Raw genomic sequence first — 15,083 nt, forward strand, 5'->3', positions numbered from 1 at the left:
GTCTAACATTGTTACCCAAAACTCTATTTTGTAAATCATATCTCCCGGTAATAATTAATTCAGGGCTTACCTCAATGGGTTGGTTCAATGTTTTGGAAAGGGAGTTACTCACTTCAATCCAGAATTGTTTGATATTCGGACACGATACAAACATGTGTAAGTCATCGACATTTGGAGCTTTACATTTTGGACATTCGACTATTCCTCCATCCTTAAATTTAGAAAGCCTGTACGGGGACCAGTATGCCCTGTGAATGGTAAATAAAACATTTCGCCTTAGGTTTGCAGGTTTAACAATTCTATATAGCATGCTCATAGTTACTTGCCATTGGTCTTCTGTCGCGATCCTTGGCAAGCTTTTCTTCCACAGGGTCTCTGGTAAATCAAATGTTCCATCCTCCATTTCCAATATTCGCCAGTACCAGCAAGCAACTTCCTTCTTAAAAACCATTGACTCCAACTTTAGTTCAAAATCATTTTCCTGTCCAATCCCTGATTCTGACTGATTTGCCCAACTTTGGATCTGTAAGTACTTTTATTTTGAGAAAACTGGGCCCCACTTTTGCTGGCAAGAACTCCAAGAAATTAAATTTCCGTCTAGAAATAAATCTTTCCATCTTTGCAGGTCGGGCTCCTTTATCAAATTTAAAGCTAAAGCGTCTCTTGTCCAGGAAGGAGCTCCCGGCGATTCCCATATCGGAGCCATATAACTTAGATAGGGGATCTTAAATACTTTTCTTATTTTATACCAAATCTCGGCCAGATCCCTCAGAGTCTTGAGTTTCACCTTTTTAAAAAACTTAGGGTCTCCAAACTTATATAAGTATCCAAACTCGTGATAACCTGATATCTTCAGCATTATCCCAAAAAGTCCGCCGATCTGAGATTGAACAAGGGTACCCAATAGCATCCTGCAATTTTTTAAACAAAAAGCCCATGCATATACTTGTAAATCTGGAGCCGCCAACCCTCCTTTATTTACCCTTCTTCTTATTTTTTCCATGAAATTCGAGAGGATTTTGACGCCCAAATAAATGAAGTTATCATACTTTGTATTTTCGCCAACCATTCCTTTTTAAAACACAACGGAATAGTCTCAAACAAAAAAGTAATTTTTGGTATAATCACCATCTTTACAAGGTTAGATCTCCCATATATTGACAAAGGTATGCTTATCCAGCCTTTTAGCGTATCACCAACCTCTTTTTTCACTCTGTCAAAATTAGTTTTAGCCAAGTCCTCAATCTTCTGTGTAATCCTGACACCAAGATATCTCATTTCTGCTGTAGTTTTTACCCCTCTCGTGTTAAGATTTCATTACAAGACCGGAGGCTGACATTATGCATAAATCTTTAATGCAGATCCCAGCAGCCGCATCACAATACAATAGTTCCAAAACAGAACGAAGGCAACAGCTAAGAGCCATGAGCCAACAACACACAGCCTCTTTTAAATGCGGCTCCCAAGCAGATAAGTCTACTCTTATACTCTTCTGATTAATTATGTTTTTCTAGCCTTATTGGTTTAGTATATTACTTATAGCGTTTTTAATGGTTTATTATATGACCTTGTGGGGTTTGGCCTAGTATGGGTGTGTATTTATGGTGTGACAGTTTCCCTCCCCCATAACCTACACGCCCTCCCTCTACCAATTTCCAATATATGGAAATTCCCTCCTCGCAAACCCCCCCCCCCCCCCCCCCGCACGCCTATGCGGTTTTCCTCAATGACCTTACTTTGTCTGTCATTTCAATTGGAACTATCCGGCCTTCCTGACTTTCTCCGCGCTTAGCGCGTCCCCCCTTGGCGATAACCATCGTTATTTTCAGGCGAGGGTAGTTACCCTCACCTTCTTTACTGACCCCCCTTGGCGGTTTCATTTCCTCCTCGCGCTCGGCAGCCAGTTTCATCGCGCTCGGCAGCCCGAGGTTGTGGCATCTTCCCCTCGCGCTCGGCAGCGCGAGGTTGTGGCGCATTAGAGGAGTGGCCCTGAGCGGCAATGACGCGGCGTCGTCGTGTTGCTAAGGGCCTTTCCTCTCCCTCGCACGCGCCGGCAAGCTTGTGACAGCGTGCCCATGGCAACCCCTGCCTTACTCGCGCTGTCCCCCTAGCGCAAGCGGCAGTTTAGAGACTAACGCGTCCAAGTACCTCCTTGCCACAGGAATAGTCGCGGATAATTACAGAATTAATTTTAATTTGCGGGGAACTCTCTACCCGAGTCCCTTTCTCGGTGGAACACGTTGTTGTGCCTCAGCTGGCACATTATTGGCGTTTTCTGCCATATCTAATATCAGCTTGTCATTTCCACCTTATTTCCCTTCAAAGCATTTCAGGCCCATGTCTAGCTCAGGTTCTGAGGAGGCTTCGGCCCCTTCCCAGGATCTGGCCAGTATCCAGTTTAATAAAATACTCCAGAAGGAGATGAAAAGCTGCCTGAGGGAGGGGCTCGCTCAGATCATTAGTTCCAAGCGCCCCCCTCAAGAAGACGGCTCAGCCCGGGGTAAGAGACTAAAAAAGAATAACCATAATGAGTTGAGCATGGGGGGTCCTTGCACCTCATCGGATAAAGGAGGTCTTAGCACCTCAAGGAATGAAGGAGGTCTTCGCACCTCAAGCAGTATGGGTGTCCTTAGCGGCACAAAGAAACAAGGTGTCCAAAGCGACACACGCTCAACCGATGCTCATGACAGCTATGACGATATTGGTTCGGATGACTCCGAATTCCTCGACGAGTATGTCCTCGACCTTAATGATGAGGAGCACGACTTCGGAGACCCTACTGAAGAGGGTACATCCTCCTCAAGAGATGTAATCTGTAACCCCTTGGGCGAGGAGATGCTCTCTCCTCAAAACTTGAAACACCCCCGAAGCTCCGAATGGTTCCCTCAGGAACACGTTGCGAAGTTCGTTAAAAAGTGGATCAGGTTCCCCTTGGAGAACGAGACTCGCAACATTCTACGAGCAGAATGCGCTAGGCCTTCCGTGGGTGATAAGTCCTGTTACACCCCTAATCTCGACCCGGATCTAATTAAATTCCTTTTCAAGCTGGGGCGTGACCCCAGGAAAGGTATGGAGAAATCCCTGAAAGTTTGCCAAGATCGCCTCCTCGACGTTCTTGGCCCCCTCACGAGGATTCTCGACTCTGCAGAACAGAGCCACATTGAAGGTACTCGCCTCGATGCCGAATTGATTAGAGGCTGGAGCCAAAGGGCCATTATCCTTTTAGGAAATGCAAACGCAGGCATCAACGCCGAAAGGCGTAGAGTGGTCCTTACACGGATTAACCCTAAGCTCAGTGATCTTGCCGATAAAGAACCTACTAAAAACCAGAAAGGTCTCCTGTTTGGTGAAGATCTGATTAAATCCCTTGGGAAATATGTCTCGACCTTTACGGCTCTGGACAGGGCACAGCAAAATATGCGAAAAGTTTTTAATTCAGGCAATAACCTTTTCGGAAGGGCCGGAAGACGAGGCCAATCTTCCGGCCGCTACTTCCAGAGGCCCAACTTCAGATCACGTGGAACTGGCAGAGGATACCAGCAATTTCAGCAGTACCAGCAATATCCAACCCCGCAGTTCTACCCCCAGAGAGGTAGAGGACAGCGCGGCAGAGGCTTCAGATCTCGTGGATCAAGTGTCCAGAATAATCCCTCAGGTGAGCGCTCCCCCCCTCCCTTCCCTTTCTTTCCCCTTAAAGGTAGGGGGCAGACTGAAATATTTCTTGGAAAATTGGGAATGCATCACTCAAGATGCTTGGGTTCTGAGCACTGTGAGAGGTTTTGCTATAGATTTCGAGTCCGAACCCGTCCAGACTTCGCTCCCAATGTGTATTCCCATGGGCCCGGCTCAACAAGACATCATCGAGGAGGAAATCTCCTCAATGATTCAAAAAGGTGCTGTACTGGAGGTTCCCTTGGACCTCATGGGTTTCGTAAGCAACCTCTTTTTAGTCGAAAAGAAGGACAAGGGTTGGAGGCCGGTTATAAACCTCCGCCAAGTAAACAGGTTCATTTCTTACAGACATTTCAAGATGGAGGGCATTCACCTCCTGAGGGACCTTCTTCTAGAAGGGGACTGGTTAGTCAAATTAGACCTCAAAGACGCCTACTTTACCATCCCCATGGCCAAGGCTCATCAGCGCTTTCTCCAGTTTTTATGGAAAGACCGCTTGTACCAGTTTCAAGCTCTGCCCTTTGGCCTCTCTTCCGCACCATGGTGCTTCACCAAGGTCATGAGGGCCGTTGTGTCTCACCTAAGATCAAGGGGTGTTCGTCTCATTATCTATCTGGACGATATTCTCATTATGGCGCAAGAAAAGGCGCAGTTGATTCGGGACCTGGATTTTTCTATGAAACTCATAGAAAGCCTAGGTTTCATTATAAACAAGGAGAAGTCCTCCCTGACTCCCTCAACATCGTTGGAGTTTCTGGGTTTCACGGTCGACACCTCTCGTTGCCTCCTCCTCCTTCCTTCCAAGAAGATCTCAAAAATAAAGAAGCAAATAAAGCATGCTTTGGGCCGTCAGAATCTCTCCCTCAGAGACTTGGCCAGACTTCTAGGCCTCCTTTCATCTTCAATTCAAGCAATATTTCCAGGCCCGCTCAACTATCGGGCTCTTCAGAGGCTCAAAGCGAGAGCTCTGAGATCAGGTCTCTGGTATGGGGACCTTGTTACTCTGGATTCGGATTCTCGTTCAGAGTTGCTTTGGTGGCTGAACAACCTGGAGGCATGGAACGGGAAAGCCATCTTTGGCTCATCCCCGGATTTCGTCCTGGAATCAGATGCCAGCCTGCACGGCTGGGGTGCTTGCCTCTTGAATCAAAACACAGGAGGTCTTTGGTCTCAGGAGGAATCTCTCCGCCACATAAATTTCCTGGAATTGACCGCCGGTCTTTATGCTCTCATGAGCTTCAGGAATTCTCTTCAGGGCAGGTCCGTCCTTTTGAAGATGGACAACATGTCAGCTGTGGCCTATGTCAATCGCCTCGGAGGCACCAAGTCTGCAGACCTCTCAGACCTAGCCAAGAAGCTTTGGATGTTCTGCCTGGAGCACAAGATTGCTCTGAGAGCAGAATACCTTCCAGGTGCCGCCAATTCCTCCGCGGACTGGAACTCACGTTTCCTCGTGGATTTCAGCGACTGGAAGCTGAATCCTTGTGTCTTCAGGACCCTGAATCAGATCTGGGGTCCCCTAGAGGTGGATCTCTTTGCAAGCAGACTCACCTCCCAGCTTCCGGATTATTTCAGCTGGATGCCCGACCCGGGTGCTCGGGCATTCAACTCCTTCCTCCAACATTGGGGCGATCTCCGGGGTTATGCCTTCCCTCCTTTTTCAATGATTCAGCGAGTACTTCAGAAGGTGAGGCACGACAAATTCCTCCTCCTTCTAATAACCCCCTTCTGGCCCTCCCAGGCCTGGTTTCCCACTGTTCTGGAATTGACTTGCAGCATTCCCTTCCTGATCCCTTCACTGGAGGATCTCCTCGTAGACTCGGACGGTCGCGTTCATCCTCTGATCCTCAATCGGAGTTTGTCCCTTCTTGCCTGGAAGGTGTCAGGAGATCTAACGAGATCTCAGGCCTTTCGAACTCAGCTTCAATCCTCCTCAGGGAGTCTTGGGCACCAGGCACCCATTATAGATACAATAGAATCTGGAAACTCTGGGTTTGTTGGTGCCTGGAGAGGAACCTGGATCCCTTGGAGGCCCCTATTGTTGATGTGACTAATTTCCTAGTTGAACAATTCGAGAAGGGCCTTAGTTACAGGTCTATTAACTGTTTTAGATCTGCAATTTCAGCAGGTCATTCCCTTATTAACGGTAAGTCCATTGGTAAAAACGTCATTGTTTGTAGGATCATGAAGGCCATTCGTATCAAAAGGCCCCCTAGACCCAAATATGACGTCCTTTGGGACGTTGACCTGATTCTTCGTCTCTTTTCGGACTGGCCCTCTAACTCTCTCCTTAACAGGAAGAATCTTTCTCTTAAACTGGCTACCCTTCTATGCCTCGTTTCTTGCAGAAGGTCTTCAGACATTCGTTCCCTCGATATTACTTATCGTTCTTATAACCCATTTGGCGTTAAGTTTGACGTCCACAGGAGGACCAAAACTATGTCTGACTCCATTTTCTATCCTCGTTTTGACCTTCATCCTAAACTCTGCGTCGTCGACTGCATGAAAGAGTATGACCTTAGAATGTCTGGTCTTCGTCCAGTCGGCGTTAATCAATTACTTATTTCTTTTGTTAGACCTCATAGAGCTATTAGCTCCCCCACTATTGCTAGATGGATTAAATCCACTATGAGCTTAGCTGGAGTGGATTTGACCAAATTTCAAGCTCACTCCCTTAGAGGTGCTATGGCTAGCAAATCACTCTGGTCTGGAGGTAAGTTGGATGACATTTTGAAAGCTGCTGACTGGTCCAATGCCGGTACCTTTGCACTTCATTATTGTAAACCTATCCAACACATGTCTGATGCTGTTTTAGGAAGCTTCCAACATGCATAATGTAGCCTCCGGTCTTGTAATGAAATTGCGATTCTCATATTTACATGACTAGAGAATCTGGATTTCATTAAAGACTCGGAGGCTGACATTATCCCCCCCTCCCTCCACCGGAGGCATTTCAATTTTTGCATTTTACCATGCACAATTTATTGTAATGTATTGCAATGCTCACTGTCTTTGTTTTCGACATGTTTGGATCGGTTTCCTTTGGGCTTCTTGGATTAATTCCTTTGTCCTTTTCAGATGTTGCCTGATCCTGAATTCGTCTCTCAAGAGAACTTCCTGGGACATCCTTCCTGGATTTCTTCCTTCTACCTTCAAGTTTCGTGATGTTCTGCCTTCCATCGTTGTGGAGTTTCTACTCAAGCCTTTGATCTCTTCCTGAACTTTTCTACTTTTTTCCTCATTTAAAAGAGGCTGTGTGTTGTTGGCTCATGGCTCTTAGCTGTTGCCTTCGTTCTGTTTTGGAACTATTGTATTGTGATGCGGCTGCTGGGATCTGCATTAAAGATTTATGCATAATGTCAGCCTCCGAGTCTTTAATGAAATCCAGATTCTCTAGTCATGTAAATATGAGAATCGCAATTCCAGGTCATTATCTCGGTCTTTTCTTGATTCAACTGGTAACCAGAAATCCTACCAAAGTCTTTTGTTGTGTTTACTAAGTTTTCCAAGGATCTAACTAAATTAGTAGAATAAACAATAATATCATCCGCATATAAACCTAATTTCTTTGCCCAACCCATCACAGCAAAAGGAGGTATCTCTTCTGAGGCTCTAATTTTACAAGCGAGAGGCTCTATATATATATTAAAAAGTAAAGGTGATAAGGGACATCCTTGCCGGGTGCCCCGCATTACCCTAATAGGAAGCGTAAGAGTTCCATTTATAAGTACTCGCGAAGTCGGGGCACAATATAATGAAAAGATGGATTGCGTAAATTTGTCTCCTAAATTAAGATATTGCAGGAGAGTTTTTAAGTATACAAAATTAACTCGATCAAAGGCCTTGGCAGCGTCTAATGCTATCACTGCCAAGGGATGTTCATATTTAGAGGCTAAATCTATCAAACCTATCAAAGAGTAGGTAAGGTCTTTTAAGTACCTACTCTTAATGAAACCCCTTTGATCTTCATGTATCAATTTATGGATTATTTTCCCAAGCCTATCAGCCAAAATTTTAGAAAAGAATTTATAATCACAATTTAAAAGTGAAATCGGCCTATAGGCATCCATGTTTTTTGGAGATTTCCCTGGTTTAAGTATTAAAACAATATTTGCCTCATTCCAAGAGCTTGGAATTTTCACTTCACCACTAAAAATTCTATTATACAAGTGGCACAGAGTGGGGGCCAACGTATTTCCTAGGGCTTTATACACTTCTGCGGGTAGACCGTCTGGTCCAGGGGCTTTCCCTCTTTTGCTATCCTTAATCACTTTCATCAGCTCTTCTTGAGTGATTTCCTTATTAAGCCCAAGCATATCCTCATCTGACAGTGGTTTTATTAGGGGTAGCCAGGTCTCAATCTCATTTTTATCTGGACAAAGGTCTTCTGTATAAACATTCGTAAAGTATTCCTGAAATGCTTCTACAATCTGTTTGTTTTCTGTTATAGTTTGATCTATGCCCGGTTTCTTGATCTCTTTAATATGATTACGTACGACATCTTTCTTGGCCTTCCACGCTAGTAACTTGCCACATCCCTCTCCATATGAAAAATGTGCCAACCGACTAGCTTCCCATCTCTCTTTAACTCGTTGTGTAAGTATTGCAGTAAGTTGAACCTTTAAGTCTAAAAGATTTTTCTCCCATGGGCCATCTGAAGTAGTCACATCCTGGGGGATTCGATTAATTTCGCACTCTCGAATCTCTTTTTCTAACTTTGAGACCTGACTATAGTACAGTCTTCGTTTCTTTGCCCCTTGAGCTCCCATTCTGCCTCTCATGAACGCTTTACACGCTTCCCATACTATATCTTCCTTAGCTGAGCCCACATTTACTTCTAGAAAGACTTGTATCTCTTCTTTAAGAGTTTCTAGGACCTCTGCATCAGCTAAAATTGTCCGATCTAGTCTCCAAACTGAAATGATTTCTTCTGCTTCCAACCTCAAATTTAGACTCACACCAGAATGATCTGACAAGTGCGCCCCTATGTGATCTACACCTATAACTCTCTCTTTCAGTCTATTGTCAATCAGAAAAAAATCTATCCGTGAGCTGTGTTTATACTTTTTATTGTAGAAAGTAAACCCCAACTGTTGTGTAAATTTAAATCTCCAAATATCACAGAGTCCTAGTTGCCCCATCATTGACTTAACCTTGGCCGTCATTTTACTATTCATTATTGCTCTGGCATTGCCTGCTCTATCCAGCTTACCGTCTAATACTGTATTAAAATCCCCTGCCATAATGATTTTACCTGGGAAATCCAATAACTCAAATTCAACTTTCTCTAAAACTGTGGGATCATCTATATTCGGACCATAATAGCCTACAACTGTCAGCACTTCACTCGACAGTCGTAGTCTACAGATCACCCATCTTCCTCTACCATCTACTACACTATTTTCGACTACTATATCAGATCCTTTTCTAATCAAAATAGCTACTCCCTTTGTAACCAAGTCTTGGGATGTAAAAATAGCATTTGCAATCCATTTTTGAGTACTAAATACCTCTTTGCTTTCCTTTTGTGTTAAATGTGTTTCTTGCAAGATGATGATCTGCGCTGGTGAATCTTCTAAATATTTCAAAATCAGTAATCTCCTAGATTTAACTCGGAGCCCATTGACATTCCATGTAAGGAACCGTAACTCCTTATTTCCAGCCCTGCTCATCATACTTGTCATGCTTGTCACATACTGCCCATTTTTTCTTTCTGATTAAGTCACAGCAAGACCGCTCATGAGGAATGTTTTTTTTAATTTTCTCCCTTGCCCCTATCCCTCCCCTCTCCCTACACTCACTTCCCTCCCTGGAAAACCCATCCATTACTCCCATGGCCTAGGCCTGTGGATGTCTCAGTGGTGGTGTATCTTTTTACTATTTTACAAATATTATGGCCGATAGTCTATTTCTATTTCTTTTCATTATGAGTAACATCCAAATAAGCATCTACCTCGTCCACTGTACGGAATGTATACATTTTGTTGTGCCACATGACTTTTAGAAAGGCGGGAAATTTTAATTGAGCCGTAGCTCCTATCTCTCTTAAGGGTGTCAATCGCTTTCCCATCTCCCATTGCCTGTTTGCTGTAGCTGGTGACAAATCAGACCTGATATCAACTGTTACTCCATCTATCACAATAGATTTTTTCTTTAAAGCAAGTGACAGAATTTTCTCCTTTAATGAGTATGTCGCAAAATTAATCAAGATTTTTCTTGGCTTGGCCCGGTCTGGATTCAACCTAAAAGGATCTCGATGTATTCGTTGAATATCACGAACTAAATTTTCCTCAGTTTCCTCTAGTGCTAGCTCTTTCTTCAGCAACTGCACTACAAAAGTCTTTATATCTGTCCCCTCTTTTCCTTCTGGAAGTTTGAGAATTTTTAGGTTGTTACGCCTTTGCATATTTTCCAGCCTTTCTATCCTCTCATCCATTTGCCTGTCTTTAGAATATAGAGTCTCTATCTCCTTACGGTTATCCAGAACTCTTCCCTGCACAGCTTTCATTGCGGATTCCATCTCTCCTGCACGTGTCGTTAATTTATCTATCTTGTCCTCTAACAACGCACATGTGGCACTAATACGCTCTTGATTCTTCTTAGAGGCTTCGAAACCTAAATGGATATCCTGTTCCAGTTTTCTTAAGAGTTCCATAACAGACACATCTGATGAGGCAGATCTCTCTTGCTGCCCTGAGCCCAACTCAATTGTGGAGAACATCGTCTTTTCATTACTACGGGTTTCATCCCTCTTTGTAAATATATCCTCTACCGCCTTCTCTCCCAATTCAGCAGAGACGACAAGTGAGCTCTCAGCTAACATATTTAATGTGACTGATGTTGTAGATTGGAATATCTGCTCCATACACACCTCTACATCAGAACTAGCCCCCTTATCTGCCTCCATCTCTGTATCCAAAACCTGAAATGGGTTTGGTGTTGAAAGAGTTGACCAGTCCTGTTCGCGTTCCTCTTCTTCCATAGATTTTGATGTATATTCAATTTTTTCCTCGAGCTCCACTGCCTCACCAGCCCTAACTTGAGGTTGAGGGGTAGAGTCAGGCTTCAACACCAGCACCTTTGGGACTGGCTTAAAATAGAGGTTAAGTGAAGGAGCTATTGGGGTCTTAAATCCAGTTTCTTTTTTTTTGTGTCTTTTTTTCTTTTCTCTCTTTGAAGGCGAAACCTTAGATTTATATACTGTGAGCTTAGGGAAAGCTTTTTCCTCTGTCTCAACGTTTTTCACCCCCCCTTGTGTACTATCACTTTTATTTAACCCCACAAGAATGTAGTGGTTAATGTTGTCTTTTCTCTAGAAACTTTAAAAGAAGAGATTGTGATCAATTCAGATCAAAGTTTTTGCTGTTTATTGAATTCTGTGTTAGAGAAATGTAGCACTGATAGAACAAAAATAGAAAGTGTGTCTGAAATTCGAAATCTGTTAGACAAATGTTCAGGTCAAACGCAATTCTCTCAAAATATTCAGCAAGATTGTCAGGAGTTTTTAATGTATATGCTTGATGTATTGCAAGATGAAGGTGTAGATGTAGATCATCTGTTTGGCCTTTCTTATAAATGGCAGCATGACTGCGGGAACTGTAGGGTATCAAGTACTACTAGTGTAGACTCAGAAAGATGTATATATTTAACTTTGCCAGACAGTAAATCAGTGTCCTTTAATAAGCTAGTAAAAGCAGCCGATCACAACATGGAGTGTAGCCAATGTAAGTCTGCAATGCTGTCCACATTATTTATACGTAGATATGGCCAGTATGTCATTTTAATGTTCCAACGATGTAGGCCTGATGGAACAAAATTGACAACTTTAATTAAAAATTTGTGGCTTCGCAGTTGTCAATATCAGGAAGGACTTTTGTAACTGCAGCAATTATATATCATGACGGTCCTTCAACAACATCAGGACATTACACAGCTTATTTGAAGTCTAGAAATGGCTGGTCATTCTGCAATGCTTCTGTTTAAACTTTAAACAAAAAATTGCCTTTTGACCTTAAAAATTCTTACCTGGTGTTTTTACAACCAAAATTTTAGGGAAAGAATCTCGGGATTTGTTCTGAGGAATTTCAAGAGGTTCTAATGGCTCCTACACTATTTGGCCTTGATGATAAGTGTAGTACAGAGTGAAAAGTTATTTTTGAGTTTTAAGTAGTTCCTGAAAAAAAAGAAGGTTTTCTTACAGAAAGTGGTGGGCACGGATTAGTTAAAGGACAACAGAGTATTTCCCAAAGCAAACGATGTTCTTACCATAACACTTGACATCATGGAAAAATAACTGCACTTTGAATGAGTTCAGAAAAACTGTTTCTTTTAATAAGCTAATTCAAGCAGCCAATCAAAACAAGGAGTAGAGGTAATGTAAGTCTGCAATGTTGTCCACATTATTTCTACAAACTTTTGGTTATAATGTCATTTTAAAATTCCAACTATATAAACCTGATGAAAGTAAGTTTCCAACTTTAATTACAAATGTTGTGGCTACACAGTCGTTGATTTTAGGAAGAACATTTGTAACTGCAGCTATTATATGACATGATGGTCCTTTGACAACATCCGCTTATTACACAGCTTATTTAAAATGTAAAAAAAGCTGGTGTTTCGGAAATGATTCCCATTTGACTATGAAACAATGTTGCCTTTTGACTTAAAATATTCTTACTTTGTGTTTTCAGAAGAGAGAATTTAGGGTAGGTAACTGGCCTATAATGATTCTAGGAATTGATATAATTTTATGTACTGTTTTAAATTGCTTTGTGATTAACAGTGATCAAGAGAATTAAATAAATGTAGTAGTCATAGAGGTAGTGTAATGTGCCTCATAGTAAGCAGTATCAGTGTCATAGGAAATGTGGAACATGAGTGAGCAAGAAGGGTGAGATATTACTAGTACAGGATTGTGAAAGTGATCTTGAACGTTTTCTTTCTGAAAGTTGTGGAAAAAGAAAATGACGGGATTTGCTTAGAAGAATACCAAGAGTTATAAATGGCTCTTACACTATTTGGCCTTGAGGAGAAGTGCGGTAGAGAGCGAGAAGTCATTTATTGTATGTAACATATTTGTTAAAACGATGGATCTTTTCTTTCAGAAAGTGGCGGGCAGAAAATAATAACAGCACAACAGAGTATAAGCTGTTCATAAGACATCCTTCGACGTCATGGAAAGTAAGTTACTTTTGAGGAGTTCTAATTTCTGATTGGTTATGTTTTATGGGTTTTTTAAACACATTAATTTTGATTGTGTTTTTTTTTCCCCGCTGTTATATGATGAATACCTTCAACTCACTATTTTTAGTGAAATTTGATATATTCTGAGAACAGCAAAAATAAACCATTTAACATGTATAATTAATTCTGTACTTTGTATAGTGAATTTTAATTTGTACTCATCTTGTCTCATGCTCACTCGTCTTTTACTACCTTCTATCAATCCTCTTTACATACTCACATTGCCTTTTGTTTTATTCTCTTTCACCCTTGTTCTCTAACTCAACTTATCTTTCAACCTTTGTTTCCCTATTCCAACTCTGCTTTTTTCTTTTCTCCCTTGCACCATTTTCCAGCTTTTAAACCTTCTGCTTCGCTTGTCTTTTCCATCTTTCCTCCCTTTGTTTTCTAAATTAAATATTTTTGGGTTCTCCTTCTTGGTGCAATCAGTTAGTATAACTCACCCTCACTCATTTATCTTTCTTTGTTGCCTCACTCAGTCTGTATCTGACACTCTTTCCTTCACTTCCTCTGTCTCCTCTCTCCCTCACTCTCTTTTCCTTATTCACCCTTTCCTTATATAGTTTACCTTACTCACTTTCTTTTACTAGCTTACACAACTTCAATTTAGTTTTCTCTTCTATCCTTCTTTTCTGTCACTGAAAGTATCTTCCTTTTTTTTCTATTAGTAATTTACTCAATTACAATTTCTTTTTGTCTCTGACTGTCTATCACCGTTTCTTTCTCTTTTTTTTCTGCATGTTTATCTCTAACTTTATTTCTTTGTAAAATTGGATGATTTTCAATCTTTTCCCTTGTCTTTTCTAATTTTTAAATACATGTTTTAATATTTTTCAAATTTTTGTTCTTTCTTTCACAGATTGAAAGTATAAAAATAACAAGTGACTAAGTTAACAACAATTATACGGTAAGTGTTTTGTACTCTTTTCGTTACATTTCTATCACATTTAACTTCTATTAGTTCCACTGCTTCATTTCTTTAACCCTCAGTTTCCTGCCTTTGCTACTTCCCTCATTCCTTTTTCTATTACTTACTTACTCTACTCCTTCCACTCCTTTTCTCAGTCCCTCTGTTCTCATAGTTCCTCACTCCTGTTCACTCACTCCGTCTCTATTACTGTCACTGTCTCTCACTCATCACTCTTTCACTACTTCTTCATTATGCTTTCTCCCTGTAGTTCAAGCACACTATGTTATTTACATTTCTTTGCTGTTTCAATTATTCCTTTTCTGTCACTTCTTCTTTTCTGCTTTCTGTTTTTCTCTCTGTTATTCCACATGATTTAACCTTAGTCACTGTCATACATCTTGTTTTATTCCTATTTACTTTCGCTCACTGTTTTCTTAACACTTTCCCTCAGGGTTGTTCTTTTACTCCGGTTCTATCCCTACCTCTCATTCCACATCCTTTACTGTTTTTCTTCTTAATTTGAACATTCACTCACATTCTCTAAGAAACTCTTGTTTATTATTCTTCTACTCTCCTTTTTTTCTTTCACTTCCTTATCTATGTTGTTTTTCTCAATTATACACTCTTACATCTTTTCTTTGGTAAATAGATCTATTAAATAGTATCTCTGTGTTACTCCCTCTAGCTGTCTTTATTTTCACATTACTTTCTGTTTCCTTCCCTTATACTCGTTTCTTCCTTTTTTTTTTAAAAATGTTTTTGTTTCGCTTCCGGTTCGCGTACCGGGTAGCGAACCAGGAAGCGAATCAAAAGAAATAGAGGTTGCTAGAGTGCTAAACATTCTAGCAATTTTTCATAAATGGGAGGTAGTTCTGAAAATAACTTTTTTTTAATTGTTTTTGTTGTTTTATATTTTTTTTATTTTTCTGAACAATTTTTTTACTTTTTTTGTATTTTTTGAACGGTTTTATATATTTTTTGGTTTTTTTGGGGGGGAAACGAAAACCATTCGTTATAAAGGGCTCAACAGGAGCAAAAAAAAAAAAAGATAATTTAGTTTCTGGGGCGTTTTGGACATTTATGATTGTCAATAGCTCTGTTGATTAAAGTGACGCTACTCTCCCTATAGCAAATTAATTTGCCGCAAAAAATGCACACTTGCTTCACGACCCCGAACTTCATCTGAATGTTTGGGACCGTCTCCCTCGCCTCTGGTCCCGTCACTGCCTCTTCTGTTGATGTACTGGCCACAGGAGGG

Source organism: Lissotriton helveticus, chromosome 6, assembly GCF_964261635.1.
Source record: "Lissotriton helveticus chromosome 6, aLisHel1.1, whole genome shotgun sequence".
Taxonomy (NCBI): Eukaryota; Metazoa; Chordata; class Amphibia; order Caudata; family Salamandridae; genus Lissotriton; species Lissotriton helveticus.